Raw genomic sequence first — 16,576 nt, forward strand, 5'->3', positions numbered from 1 at the left:
TCTACATTCTGTGTTCTGCATTCTATGTTCTAAATTCTGGGTTCTGTATTCTGTTTTCCATAGACTATATTCTGTGTTCTATATTCTATATTCTGTATTCTATATTCTGCATTCCGTATTCTATACTCTATATTCTGTGTTCTTCATTCTATTATCCAAATTCTATATTCAGTATTCTGTATTCTATATTCTAAATTCTGTGTTCTGCATTCCATGTTCTTAATTCTGTGTTCTTTATTGTCTTTTCTATATTCTATATTCTGTGTTCTACATTCAGTATTCTAAATTCCATATTCAGTATTCTGTATTGTATATTCTAAATTCTGTGTTCTGCATACCATGTTCAAATTTCGGGGTTCTGTATTCTGTTTCCATATTTTATATTCTGTGTTCTAATTTCTATATTCTGTATACTATATTCTGCATTATGTATTCTATATTCTATATTTTGTGTTCTACATTCTATATTCTAAATTTTATATTCAGTATTCTTTATTCTATTTTCTAAATTCTGGGTTCTGCATTCCATGTTCTAAATCCTATATTCAGTATTCTGTATTATAAATTCTAAATTCTGTGTTCTGCATTCCATGTTGTAAATACTGGGTTGTCTATTCTGTTTTCCATATTGTATAATCTGTGTTCTACATTCTATATTCTGTATTCTATATTCTGCATTCCGTATTCCATATTCTGTGTTTTACATTCTATATTCTAAATTCTATATTCTGTATTCCGTATTCTATATTCTGAACTCTGTGTTCTACATTCTATATTCTAAATACTATATTCGGAGGTATGTATTTTATATTCTAAATTCTGTGTTCTGCATTACATGCTCTAAATTTTTGCTTCTATATTCTCTATTCTATATTCTATATGCTGTGTTCTACATTCTATATTCTGAAATGTATATTGAGGTTTTTGTATTCTATAGTCTAAATTCTGTGTCCTGCACCAATTTCTAAATTCTGGTTTCTATATTCTCTATTCTATTTTCTGAGTAGTATATTCTATATTCTAAGTTCTATATTCATTATTCTGAATTCTATATTCTAAATTTTGTGTTCTACATCCGTGTTCTAAATTCTGGGTTCTATATTCTCTATACTATACATTGTGTTCTTCATTCCATATTCTTCATACAATATTCTGCATTCCGTATTCTATATTCTATATTCTGTGTTCTACATTCTATATTCTAAAATCTATATTCAGTCTTCTGTATTGTATATTCTAAATTCTTTGTTCTGCACTCCATTTCTTAATTCTGGGTTCTATATTCTCTATTCATTTCTATATTTTTTGTTTACATTCTATATTGTACGTTCTATATTCTGCATTCCGTGTTTTATATTCTATATTATGTTTTCAACATTCTATATTCTAAATTCTATATTCAGTATTCTGAATTCTATATTCTAAATTCTGTGTTCTGCATTCCATGTTCTAAATTCTGTGTTCTATATTCTCTTTTCCATTTTCTATATTCTGTGTTCCGCATTCTTTATTGTAAATTTTATATTCAGCATTCTGTATTCTATATTCTAAATTCTGTGTTCTACATTCTATATTCTGTATTCTATATTCAGTATAATGTATTCTATATTCTAAATTCTGTGTTCTGCATCACATGTTCTAAATTCTCGATACTATACTCTCTATTGTATATTCTATATTCTATATACTGTGTTCTACATTCTATATTCTAAAATCTATATTAATTAATGTGTATTCTATAGTCTTAATTCTGTGTTCTGCATTCAAAGTTCTAAATTCTGGGTTCTATATTCTGTTTTCCATATTTTAATACTGTGTTCTACATTCTATATTCTAAATTCTATATTCCGTATTATGTATTCTATAAACTAAATTCTGTGTTCTGCATTCCATGTTCTAAATTCTCTATTCTATATTCTGTGTTCTACTTTCTATATTCTTAATTATATATTTTGTATTCAGTATTCTATATTCTAAATTCTGTGTTCTGCATTCCATGTTCAAAATTCTGGTTTCTACATTCTCTATACTATATTCTATATTGTATGATTTTCATTCTAGATTTTACATACAATATTTTTCATTCCGTATACTATATTCTATATTCTGTGTTCTACATACTATATTCTAAATTCTATATTCAGCATTCCGTATTCTATATTCTAAATTCTCTGTTCTGCATTCCATGTTCTAAATTCTGGTTTCTATATCCTCTTTTCTATATTCTATATCCTGTGTTCCACATTCTATAGTCTAAATTCTATATTCAGCGTTCTGTATTCTATATTCTAAATTATGTGTTCTGCATTCCATACTTAAATTCTGGGTTCTATATTGTGTTTTCCATATTTTATATTCTGTGTTCTACATTCTATATTCTGTATTCTATATTCTGCATTCAGTATTCTGCATTATATATTCTGTGTTCTACCTTCTATTTTCAAAATTCTATATTCAGTATTCTGTATTCTATATTCTAAATTCTGTGTTCTGCATTCCATGTTGTAAATTGTCTTTTCTATATTCAGTATTCTGTGTTCTTCTTTCTATATTCTAAATTCTATATTTAGTATTATGTATTCTATATTATTAATTCTGTTCTCTGCATTCAATTTCTAAATTCTGGGTTCTATATTCTCTTTTATATATTCTTTATACTGTGTTCTTCATTCTAGATCCTTCATACTAAATTTTGAATTCCGTATTCTATATTCTATATTCTGTGTTCTAAATTCTATATTCTAAATTCTATATTCCGTATTCTGTTTTCTATATTCTAAATTCTGTGTTTTTTATTCCATGTTGTATATTCTGGCTTCTATATTCTATATTCTATATTCTAAATTCTGTGTTCTGCATTCCATGTTGTAAATTCTATATTCAGTATTCTGTATTCTTTATTCTATATTCTGTGTTCTGCATTCTATATTCTAAATTCTATATTTGGTATTCTGTATTCTATATTCTTAATTCTGTGATCTGGTTTCCATGTTCTAAATTCTGGATTCTATATTCTCTATTCTATATTCTAAATTTTGTGCATTTCATTCTATATTCTACAATCTATATTCTGTATTAGGTATTCTATATTCTTTTTTTCCGTGTTCTACATTCCATATTCTAAATTCTATATGCACTATTCTGTATTCTATATTCTGAATTCTGTGTTCTGCATTCCATGTTCTAAATTCTGGGTTCTATACACTTTATTCTATATTCTATATTCTGTGTTCTACATTCTATATTCTAAATTACATATTCAGTGTACTCTATTGTATATTCTAAATTCTGGGTTCTGATTCCATGTACTAAATTCTGGGTTCTACATTCTCTATTCTATTTTCTATATTCTGTGTTTTACATTTTATATTCTAAATTCTAATTCAGTAATCTATATTCCATATTCTAAATTCTGTGTTCTTCATTCTATATTCAAAATTCTATATTCAGTATTCTGTATTGTATGTTCTAAATACCGTGTTCTGCATTCAATGTTCTAAATTCTGTGTTCTGCATTCCATGTTCTTAGGTCTGGGATCTATAATCTATATTCTATATTCTGTGTTCTACATTCTACATTCTAAATTCTATATTCAGTATTATTTAATCTATATTCTTAATTCTGTGTTCTGCATAGCATGTTCTTTATTCTGGATTCTATATTCTGTATTCTACATTCTATATTCTGTGTTCTACATTCTATATTCTAAATTCTATATTCAGTATTCTTTATTCTATATTCTAAATTCGGTGTTCTACATTCTATATTCTTAATAGTATATTCAGTATTCTGTATTCTCTATTCTAAATTCTGTGTTCAGCATTCCATGTTCTGAATTCTGATTTCTGTATTCTGTTTCCATATTCTATATTCTGTGTTCTACATTGTATATTATAAATTCTATGTTCAGTGTTCTGTAATCTATATTCTTAATTCTGTGTTCTGCATTCCATGTTCTAATTTCTCTATTCTTTATTTTGTGTTCTACATTCTATATTCTGTATTCAATATTCTGCATTCCGTATTCTAAATTCTATTTCTGTGTTCTACATTCTAAATTCTGGGTTCTGCATTCCATGTTCTATATTCTGGGTTCTGTATTCTTCATTCTCTATTCTTTATTCTGTGTTCTGCATTCTCTATTCTACATTCTCTATTCTGTATTCTATATTCTACATTCTGTGTTCTGCATTCAATGTTCTAAATTCTGGTTTCTGTATTCTGTATTCTATAGTCTGTTTTGTACATTCTAAAGTATACATTCTATATTCTGTATTCTGTACTCTATATTCTAAATTCAGTGTTCTGAATTCTACGTTCTAAACTCTGGGTTCTGTATTCTGTTTTCTATATTCTATATTCTGTGTTATACATTCTATATTCAACATTCTGTATACTGTATTCTATATACTAAATTCTGTTTTCTGAATTCCATGTTCTAAATTCTGTGTTCTGTAGTCTGTATTCTGAATTCCATATTCTCTTACTACATCCAGTATTCTACATTCTATATTCTGTATTCTGTATACAATATTCCATATACTGTGTTCAACAATGTAAATTCTATATTCTATATTCTGTATTCTGCACTCTAGATTCTAAATTCTGTGTTCTGAATTACAACTTGTATAATCAAGTTTCTGCATTCTGTATTCTATATTCTATATTCTGTGTTCTACATTCTGTATTCTACATTGTATATTATGTATTCTGTATACTATATTCTATATTATGCGTTCTGATTTCCATGTTCTAAATTCTGGGTTCTGTATTCCGTAATCTGTATTCAATATTCTGTGTTCTACATTCTGTATTGTACATTCTATATACTGTATTCTATATTATAAATTCTGTGTACAACATTCTATATACCACATAATATTTCGGTATACGTTATTATATATTCTATGTTCTGAATACCTTGTTCTAAATTCTGCATACTGCATTCTGTATTCTATATTCTATATTCTGTGTTCTACATTCTATATTCTACATTCTATTCCTTTATTCTATATTATGTATTGTGTGTTCTGAATTCCATGTTCTGAATCCTGCGTTCTGTATGCTGTATTCCATATTCTGTGTTTTGAATTCTATGTTCTAAATTCTATATTCAGCATTCTGTAATCTAAAGTCTTAATTCTGTGTTCTGCATTCTATGGTCTAAATTCTGGGTTCTGTATTCTGTTTTCCATATTCCATATTCTGTGTTCTATATTCTATATTCTGTATTCCGTATTCTATATTCTATACTCTGTGTTCTACATTCTATATTCTGCATACTGTATTCAGTATACTGTATTCTATATTCTAAATTCTGTGTTCTGCACCCATGTTCTAAATTCTGGGTTCTATATTTTCTTATCTATATTCTATATTCTGTGTTCTATATTCTACATTCTATATTCTATATTCAGTATTCTGTATTTTAAATTCTTTATTAAGTGTTCTACATTCTATATTCTAAGTTCTATATTCAAGAATCTGTATTCTATATTCTTAATTCTATGTTCTGAATTCCGGGTTCTAAGTTCTCTGTTCTATTCTCTCTAGTATATAATCTATATTTGTGTTCTTCATTCTACATTCTTCAAAGTATATTCTGCATTCCGTATTCTATATTCTATATTCTATGTTCTACATTCTATATTCTAAAATATTTATTCAGTTTTCTGAATTCTATATTCTAAATTCTCTGTTCTGCATTCCATTTTTAAATTCTGGTTGCTATATTCTCTATTCTATATTCTATATTTTGTGTTCTTCTTTCTATATTCTATCTTCTTTATTCTGCATTCCGTATTTTATATTCTATATTCTGTGTTCTATTTCTATATTCTAAATTCTATATTCACTATTTTGTATTCTATATTATAATTTTTGTGATCTGCATTCCATCTTCTAAATTCTGGGTTATATATTCTCTATTCTATGTTATATATTCTGTGTTCTACATTCTATATTCTACATTCAATATTCTGCATTCCGTATTCTATATTCTATATACTGTGTTCTACATTCTATATTCAAAATTCTATTTTCATTATCCTGTATTCTATATTCTAAATTCTGTGCTTTGAATTCCATGTTCTAAATTCTGGGTTCTATATTCTCTATTATATATTCTATATTTTTTGTTCTTCATTCAATATTGTACGTTCTATATCCTGCATTCAGTGTTATATATTCTATATTATGTTTTCTACATTCTATATTCTAAATTCTATATTCAGTATTCTGTATTCTATAATCTAAATTCTGTGTTCTGATTCAATTTTTAAATTCTGGGTTCTAAATTCTCTTTTATATATTCTATATTTTGTGTTCTATATTCTATATTCTGTATTCTATATTCTGCATTCCGTATTCTATACTCTATATTCTGTGTTCTTCATTCTATTATCCAAATTCTATATTCAGTATTCTGTATTCTATATTCTTAATTCTGTGTTCTGCATTCTATGTTCTAAATTCTGGGTTCTGCTTTCCAAGTTCCAAAATCTGGCTTCAGTATTTTCCTTGCTATATTTTTTTCTGTTTTCTACATTATTTATTCTAAATTATTTATTCAGTATTATGTATTTATATTCTATATTCTATGTCCTACATAGAATTTTTTAATTGTTTATAAAATATTCCGTATATTATGTTCTAAATTCTGTGTTCTCTATTCTCTTTTCTATTTTCTATATTCTGTGTTCTACATTCTATATTGTAAATATTATATTCAGCTTTCTGTATTCTATATTCTAAATTCTGTGTTCTGTATTCTATGTTCTAAATTCTGGCTTCTATATTCTCCAGTCTATATTCTATATTTTGTGAACTCCATTCTTATTTCTACATTCTTTATTCTGCATTCCATATTCTATATTATATATTCTGTGTTCTACATTCTATATTCTAAATTCTATATTCCTTATTCCGTAGTATATATTCTATATTCTATGTTCTGCATTGTATATTCTAAATTCTACATTCAGTATTCTGTATTCTAAATACTAAATTCTGTGTTCTGCATTTCATGTTCTAAATTCTGTGTTCTATATTCTCTTTTCTATATTCTATAATCTGTGTCCTTCATTCAATATTCTAAATTCTATATTCAGTATTCTCTATTCTATATTCTAAATTCTGTGTTCTGCATACCATGTTCGTATTTCGGGATTCTGTATTCTGTTTCCATATTTTACATTCTGTGTTCTAAATTCTATATTCTGTATAATATATTCTGCATTAGGTATTCAATATTGTATATTTTGTGTTCTACATTCTATATTCTTAATTCTATAATCTATATTCTAAATTCTGTGTTCTTTATTCCGTGTTCTTAATTCTGGGTTCTATAATCTCTTTTCTATATTCTATATTCTGTGTTCGACATTCAATATTCTAAATTCTATATTTAGTATTCCCAATTCTATATTCAAAATTCTGTGTTCTACATGCTATATTCTAAATTCTATATTCTATATTCAAAATTCTGTATTCTTCATTCCGTGTTCTAAATTCTGGGTTCTATATTCTCTATTCTCTATTCTATATTCTGTGTTCTTCATTCTATATTCTACATTCTATATTCTGCATTCCGTATTCTATATTCTATATACTGTGTTCTACAGTCTATATTCAAAATTCTATATTCATTATCCTGTATTCTATATTCTAAATTCTGTGCTTTGAATTCCATGTTCTAAATTCTGAGTTCTATATTCTCTATTATATAGTCTATATTTTTTGTTCTTCATTCTATATTGTACGTTCTATATTCTGCATTCCGTGTTATATATTCTATATTATGTTTTCTACATTCTATATTCTAAATTCTATATTCAGTATTCTGTATTCTATAACCTAATTCTGTGTTCTGATTCAATTTTTAAATTCTGGGTTCTAAATTCTCTTTTATATATTCTATATTTTGTGTTCTTAGTTCTTTATTCTGCATTCTATATTCTGCATTCTGTATTTATGTTCTATATTCTGTGTTCTACATCTACTTTCCAAATTCTATATTCTGTATTCTGTGTTCAATATTCTACATTCTGTGTTCTGCATTCTATGTTCTAAATTCTGGGTTCTGTATTCTGTTTTCCATATTCTATATTCTGTGTTCTATATTCTATATTCTGTATTCTATATTCTGCATTCCGTATTCTATACTCTATATTCTGTGTTCTTCATTCTATTATCCAAATTCTATATTCAGTATTCTGTATTCTATATTCTAAATTCTGTGTTCTGCATTCCATGTTCTAAATTCTGTGTTCTATATTGTCTTTTCTATATTCTATATTCTGTGTTCTACATTCAATATTCTAAATTCTATATTCAGTATTCTGTATTGTATATTCTAAATTCTGTGTTCTGCATACCATGTTCAAATTTCGGGGTTCTGTATTCTGTTTCCATATTTTATATTCTGTTTTCTAATTTCTATATTCTGTATACTATATTCTGCATTATGTATTCTATATTCTATATTTTGTGTTCTACATTCTATATTCTAAATTTTATATTCAGTATTCTTTATACTATTTTCTAAATTCTGGGTTCTGCATTCCATGTTCTACATCCTATATTCAGTATTCTGTATTCTATATTCTAAATTCTGTGTTCCGCATTCTATATTCTAAATTCTATATTCAGTATTCTGTATTATAAATTCTCAATTCTGTGTTCTGCATTCCATGTTGTAAATACTGGGTTGTCTATTCTGTTTTCCATATTGTATAATTTGTGTTCTACATTCTATATTCTGTATTCTATATTCTGCATTCCGTATTCCATATTCTATATTCTGTGTTTTACATTCTATATTCTAAATTCTATATTCTGTATTCCGTATTCTATATTCTGAACTCTGTGTTCTACATTCTATATTCTAAATTCTATATTCAGTGGTCTGTATTCTATATTCTTAATTCTGTGTTCTGCATTACATGCTCTAAATTTTGGCTTCTATATTCTCTATTCTATATTCTATATGCTGTGTTCTACATTCTATACTCTGAATTGTATATTGATGTTTCTGTATTCTATATTCTAAATTCTGTGTCCTGCATTCCATTTTCTAAATTCTGGTTTCTATATTCTCTATTCTATTTTCTGAGTTGTATATTCTATATTCTAAATTCTATATTCAGTGTTCTGAATTCTATATTCTAAATTTTGTGTTCTACATCCGTGTTCTAAATTCTGGGTTCTATATTCTCTATTCTATATCCTATACATTGTGTTCTTCATTCCATATTCTACATACCATATTCTGCATTCCGTATTCTATATTCTATATTCTGTGTTCTACATTCTATATTCTAAGAACTATATTCAGTCTTCTGTATTGTATATTCTAAATTCTTTGTTCTGCACTCCATTTCTTAATTCTGGGTTCTATATTCTCTATTCATTTCTATATTTTTTGTTTACATTCTATATTGTACGTACTATATTCTGCATTCCGTGTTTTATATTCTATATTATGTTTTCAACATTCTATATTCTAAATGCTATATTCAGTATTCTGAATTCTATATTCTAAATTCTGTGTTCTTCATTCCATGTTCTAAATTCTGGGTTCTATATTTTCTATACTATATTCTATATTCTGTGTTCTATATTCTATATTCTAAACTCTATATTCATTATTCTGTATTCTATATTCTTAATTCTGTGTTCTACATTCTATATTCTAAATTCTATATTCAGTATTCTGTATTCTATATTCTTAATTCTCTGTTCTTCATTCCATGTTCTAAGTTCTGGGTCCTATACTCTCTATTATATATTCTATATTTGTGTTCTTCATTCTATATTCTACATAGTATATTCTGCATTCCGTATCCTATATTCTATATTCTATGTTCTACATTCTAAATTCTAAAATCTATATTCAGTATTCTGTATTCTATAGTATAAATTCTCTGTTCTGCATTCCATTTCTAAATTGTGGTTTCTATATTCTCTATTCTATATTATATATTTGGGTCGTTCATTCTGTATTCTACGTCCTATATTCTGCCATCCGTATTTTATATTCTATATTGTTTGTTCTATATTCTATATTCTAAATTCTATATTCAGTATTTTATATTCTTTATTCTAATTTGTGTGTTCTGCATTCCACGTACTAAATTCTTGGTTCTCTATTCTCTATTCTCTATTCTATATTCTGTGTTTACATTCTATATTCTAAATTCTATATTCAGTATTCTGTATTCTATATTCTAAATTCTGTGTTCTGCTTTCCTTTTTATAAATTCTCTATTCAGTACTGTGCTTTCTATATTCTAAATTCTGTGTTCTGCATTCTATTTTCTAAATTCTATATTCATTATTCTGTATATTATATTCTAAAATGTGTTCTGCATTCCATGTTCTAAATTCTGGGTTCTGTATTGTTTTCCATATTCTATATACTGTGTTCTTCATTGTATATTCTGTATTGTATATTATTTATGCCGTATTATATATTCTGTGTTCTTCATTCTATATTCTGTATTCTATATTTTGCATTCCGTATTCTATATTCTATATTCTGTGTTCTACATTTTATACTCTAAATTCTATATTCAGTACTCTGTATTGTATATTCCGAATTCTGTGTTCTACATTGTATGTTCTTAACTTTGGGTTCTGTATTCTGTATTCCATATTCTATATTTTGTGTTCTATAGTCTATATTTGGTATTCAATATTCTGCATTCCGTATTCTATATTCTATATCCTGTGTTCTAAATTCTATATTCAGTATTCTGTGTTTTATTTTCTAACTTCTGTGTTCTGAATTCCATGTTCTAAATTCTGGGTTTTATATTCACTATTGTATATACTACATTCTGTGTGCTTCATTCTATATTATAAATTCTATATTCAGTATTCTGTATTCTATATTCTAAGTTCTGTGTTTACATTCTATATTCTAAATTGCATATTCAGTATGCTGTATTCTATATTCTAAATTCTGAGTTCTGCTTTCCATGTTCCAAAATCTGGCTTCAATATTTTCCTTGCTATTTTTTTTTCTGTTTTCTACATTATATATTCTAAATTATTTATTCAGTATTATGTATTTTATATTCTATATTCTATATCCTACATAGAATTTTTTAATTTTTTATAAAATATTCCGTATATTATGTTCTAAATTCTGTGTTCTGCAATCCATGTTTTAAATTCTGGGTTCTGTATTTTGTTTTACATATTTTATATTTTGTGTTGTACATTCTATATTCTGTATTCAATATTCTGCATTCTGTATTCTAAATTGTATTTCTGTGTTCTACATTCTAAATTCTGTGTTCTGCATTCCATGTTCTAAATTCAATATTCAGTATTCTGTATTGTATATTCTAAATTCTGTGCTCTGCATTCTATGTTCTAAATTCTATATTCAGTATTCTGTATTCTATATTCTATATTCTGTGTTCTGCATTCCATGTTCTAAATTCTGGGTTCTGTATTCTCTTTTCCATATTCTATATTCTGTTTTCTACATTCTATATTCTGTATTCAATATTCTGCATTCCGTATTCTTTAATCTATATTCTGTGTTCTACATTCTGTACTCTAATTTCTATATTCAGTATTCTCTATTCTATATTCAAAATTCTGTGTTCTACATTGTATATTGTAAATTCTATATTCTATATTCAAAATTCTGTGTTCTTCATTCCGTGTTCTAAATTCTGTTTTCTATATTCTCTATCCTATATTGTGTGTACTTCATTCTATATTCTACATTCTATATTCTAAATTCTATATTGTATATTCCAAATCTGTGTTCTGGATTTCATATTCTAAATTCTGGGTTATGTATTCTGTATTCCATATTTTATATTTTGTTTTCTATATTCTTTATTTGGTATTCTATATTCTGCGTTCCGTATTCTATATTCTATATCCTGTGTTCTAAATCCTATATTCAGTATTCTGTATTTTATTTTCTAAATTCTGTGTTCTGCATCTCCATGTTCTAAATTCTGTGTTCTCTATTCTTTTTTCCATATTCTAGATTCAGTGTTCTATATTCTATATTCTGTATTCTGTATTCTGCATTCCGTATTCTACAAAGTATATTCTGTGTTCTAAATTTTATTTTTCAAATTCTATATGTAGTATTCTGTATTGTATATTCTATATGCTGTTTTCTAAATTCTGTATTCTAAATTCTATATTCTTTATTCTAAATTCTGTGTTCTGCATACCGTGTTCAAAATCCTGTGTTCTATATTCTCTATTCTGTATTCTATAATTTGTGTTCTTCATTCTATATTCTATATCCTATATTCTGCATTCAGTTGTCTATATTGTATATTCTGTGTTCTACATTCTATATTCTAAATTCTATATTCAGTATTCTGTTTTATATATTCTAAATTCTGTGTTCTGTATTCTATGTTCTAAATTCTGGCTTCTATATTCTCCAGTCTATATTCTATATTTTGTGAAATCCATTCTTATTTCTACATTCTTTATTCTGCATTCCATATTCTATATTATATATTCTGTGTTCTACATTCTATATTCTAAATTCTATATTCCTTATTCCGAAGTATATATTCTATATTCTATATTCTGCACTGTATATTCTAAATTCTATATTCAGTAATCTGTATTCTAAATACGAAATTCTGTGTTCTGCATTTCATGTTCTGAATTCTGTGTTCTATATTCTCTTTTCTATATTTTATAATCTGGGTCCTTCATTCAATATTATAAATTCTATATTCAGTATTCTCTATTCTATATTCTAAATTCTGTGTTCTGCATACCATGTTCGTATTTCGGGATTCTGTATTCTGATTCCATATTTTACATTCTGTGTTCTAAATTCTATATTCTGTATAATATATTCTGCATTATGTATTCAATATTGTATATTTTGTGTTCTACATTCTATATTCTAAATTCTATAATCTATATTCTAAATTCTGTGTTCTTTATTCCGTGTTCTTAATTCTGGGTTCTATAATCTCTTTTATATATTCTGTATTCTGTGTTTGACATTCCATATTCTAAATTCTATATTTAGTATTCTCAATTCTATATTCAAAATTCTGTGTTCTACATGCTATATTCTAAATTCTATATTCTATATTCAAAATTCTGTATTCTTCATTCCGTGTTCTAAATTCTGGGTTCTATATTCTCTATTCTATATTCTATATTCTGTGTTCTTCATTCTATATTCTACATTCTATATTCTGCATTCCGTATTCTATATTCTATATACTGTGTTCTACATTCTATATTCAAAATTCTATTTTCATTATCCTGTATTCTATATTCTAAATTCTGTGCTTTGAATTCCATGTTCTAAATTCTGGGTTCTATATTCTCTATTATATATTCTATATTTTTTGTTCTTCATTCAATATTGTACGTTCTATATCCTGCATTCCGTGTTATATATTCTATATTATGTTTTCTACATTCTATATTCTAAATTCTATATTCAGTATTCTGTATTCTATAATCTAAATTCTGTGTTCTGATTCAATTTTTAAATTCTGGGTTCTAAATTCTCTTTTATATATTCTATATTTTGTGTTCTATATTCTATATTCTGTATTCTATATTCTGCATTCCGTATTCTATACTCTATATTCTGTGTTCTTCATTCTATTATCCAAATTCATCTATTCAGTATTCTGTATTCTATATTCTTAATTCTGTGTTCTGCATTCTATGTTCTAAATTCTGGGTTCTGTATTCTCTTTTCCATATTCTATATTCTGTGTTCTATATTCTATATTCTGTATTCTATATTCTGCATTCAGTATTCTATACTCTATATTCTGTGTTCTTCATTCTATTATCCAAATTCTATATTCAGTATTCTGTATTCTATATTCTTAATTCTGTGTTCTGCATTCCATGTTCTAAATTCTGTGTTCTATATTGTCTTTTCTATATTCTATATTCTGTGTTCTACATTCAATATTCTAAATTCTATATTCAGTATTCTGTATTGTATATTCTAAATTCTGTGTTCTGCATACCATGTTCAAATTTCGGGGTTCTGTATTCTGTTTCCATATTTTATATTCTGTGTTCTAATTTCTATATTCTGTATACTATATTCTGCATTATGTATTCTATATTCTATATTTTGTGTTCTACATTTTATATTCTAAATTTTATATTCAGTATTCTTTATTCTATTTTCTAAATTCTGGGTTCTGCATTCCATGTTCTAAATCCTATATTCAGTATTCTGTATTCTATATTCTAAATTCTGTGTTCCGCATTCTATATTCTAAATTCTATATTCAGTATTCTGTATTATAAATTCTAAATTCTGTGTTCTGCATTCCATGTTGTAAATACTGGGTTGTCTATTCTGTTTTCCATATTGTATAATCTGTGTTCTACATTCTATATTCTGTATTCTATATTCTGCATTCCGTATTCCATATTCTATATTCTGTGTTTTACTTTCTATATTCTAAATTCTATATTCTATATTCCGTATTCTGTATTCTGAACTCTGTGTTCTACATTCTATATTCTAAATTCTATATTCAGTGGTCTGTATTCTATATTCTAAATTCTGTGTTCTGCATTACATGCTCTAAATTTTGGCTTCTATATTCTCTATTCTATATTCTATATGCTGTGTTCTACATTCTATACTCTGAATTGTATATTGATGTTTCTGTATTCTATATTCTAAATTCTGTGTCCTGCATTCCATTTTCTAAATTCTGGTTTCTATATTCTCTATTCTATTTTCTGAGTTGTATATTCTATATTCTAAATTCTATATTCAGTGTTCTGAATTCTATATTCTAAACTTTGTGTTCTACATCCGTGTTCTAAATTCTGGGTTCTATATTCTCTATTCTATATCCTATACATTGTGTTCTTCATTCCATATTCTACATACCATATTCTGCATTCCGTATTCTATATTCTATATTCTGTGTTCTACATTCTATATTCTAAAAACTATATTCAGTCTTCTGTATTGTATATTCTAAATTCTTTGTTCTGCACTCCATTTCTTAATTCTGGGTTCTATATTCTCTATTCATTTCTATATTTTTTGTTTACATTCTATATTGTACGTACTATATTCTGCATTCCGTGTTTTATATTCTATATTATGTTTTCAACATTCTATATTCTAAATGCTATATTCAGTATTCTGAATTCTATATTCTAAATTCTGTGTTCTTCATTCCATGTTCTAAATTCTGGGTTCTATATTTTCTATACTATATTCTATATTCTGTGTTCTATATTCTATATTCTAAATTCTATATTCATTATTCTGTATTCTATATTCTTAATTCTGTGTTCTACATTCTATATTCTATATTCTATATTCAGTATTCTGTATTCTATATTCTTAATTCTCTGTTCTTCATTCCATGTTCTAAGTTCTGGGTCCTATACTCTCTATTATATATTCTATATTTGTGTTCTTCATTCTATATTCTACATAGTATATTCTGCATTCCGTATCCTATATTCTATATTCTATGTTCTACATTCTAAATTCTAAAATCTATATTCAGTATTCTGTATTCTATAGTATAAATTCTCTGTTCTGCATTCCATTTCTAAATTGTGGTTTCTATATTCTCTATTCTATATTATATATTTGGGTCGTTCATTCTGTATTCTACGTCCTATATTCTGCCATCCGTATTTTATATTCTATATTGTTTGTTCTATATTCTATATTCTAAATTCTATATTCAGTATTTTATATTCTTTATTCTAATTTGTGTGTTCTGCATTCCACGTACTAAATTCTTGGTTCTCTATTCTCTATTCTCTATTCTATATTCTGTGTTTACATTCTATATTCTAAATTCTATATTCAGTATTCTGTATTCTATATTCTAAATTCTGTGTTCTGCTTTCCTTTTTATAAATTCTCTATTCAGTACTGTGCTTTCTATATTCTAAATTCTGTGTTCTGCATTCTATTTTCTAAATTCTATATTCATTATTCTGTATATTATATTCTAAAATGTGCTCTGCATTCCATGTTCTAAATTCTGGGTTCTGTATTGTTTTCCATATTCTATATACTGTGTTCTTCATTGTATATTCTGTATTGTATATTATTTATGCCGTATTATATATTCTGTGTTCTTCATTCTATATTCTGTATTCTATATTCTGCATTCCGTATTCTATATTCTATATTCTGTGTTCTACATTTTATACTCTAAATTCTATATTCAGTATTCTGTATTGTATATTCCAAATTCTGTGTTCTACATTGTATGTTCTAAACTTTGGGTTCTGTATTCTGTATTCCATATTCTATATTTTGTGTTCTATAGTCTATATTTGGTATTCAATATTCTGCATTCCGTATTCTATATTCTATATCCTGTGTTCTAAATTCTATATTCAGTATTCTGTGTTTTATTTTCTAACTTCTGTGTTCTGAATTCCATGTTCTAAATTCTGGGTTTTATATTCACTATTGTATATACTACATTCTGTGTGCTTCATTCTATATTATAAATTCTATATTCAGTATTCTGTATTCTATATTCTAAGTTCTGTGTTTACATTCTATATTCTAAATTGCATATTCAGTATGCTGTA

Source organism: Vicugna pacos, unplaced genomic scaffold (assembly GCF_048564905.1).
Source record: "Vicugna pacos unplaced genomic scaffold, VicPac4 scaffold_192, whole genome shotgun sequence".
NCBI classification, from domain to species: domain Eukaryota; kingdom Metazoa; phylum Chordata; class Mammalia; order Artiodactyla; family Camelidae; genus Vicugna; species Vicugna pacos.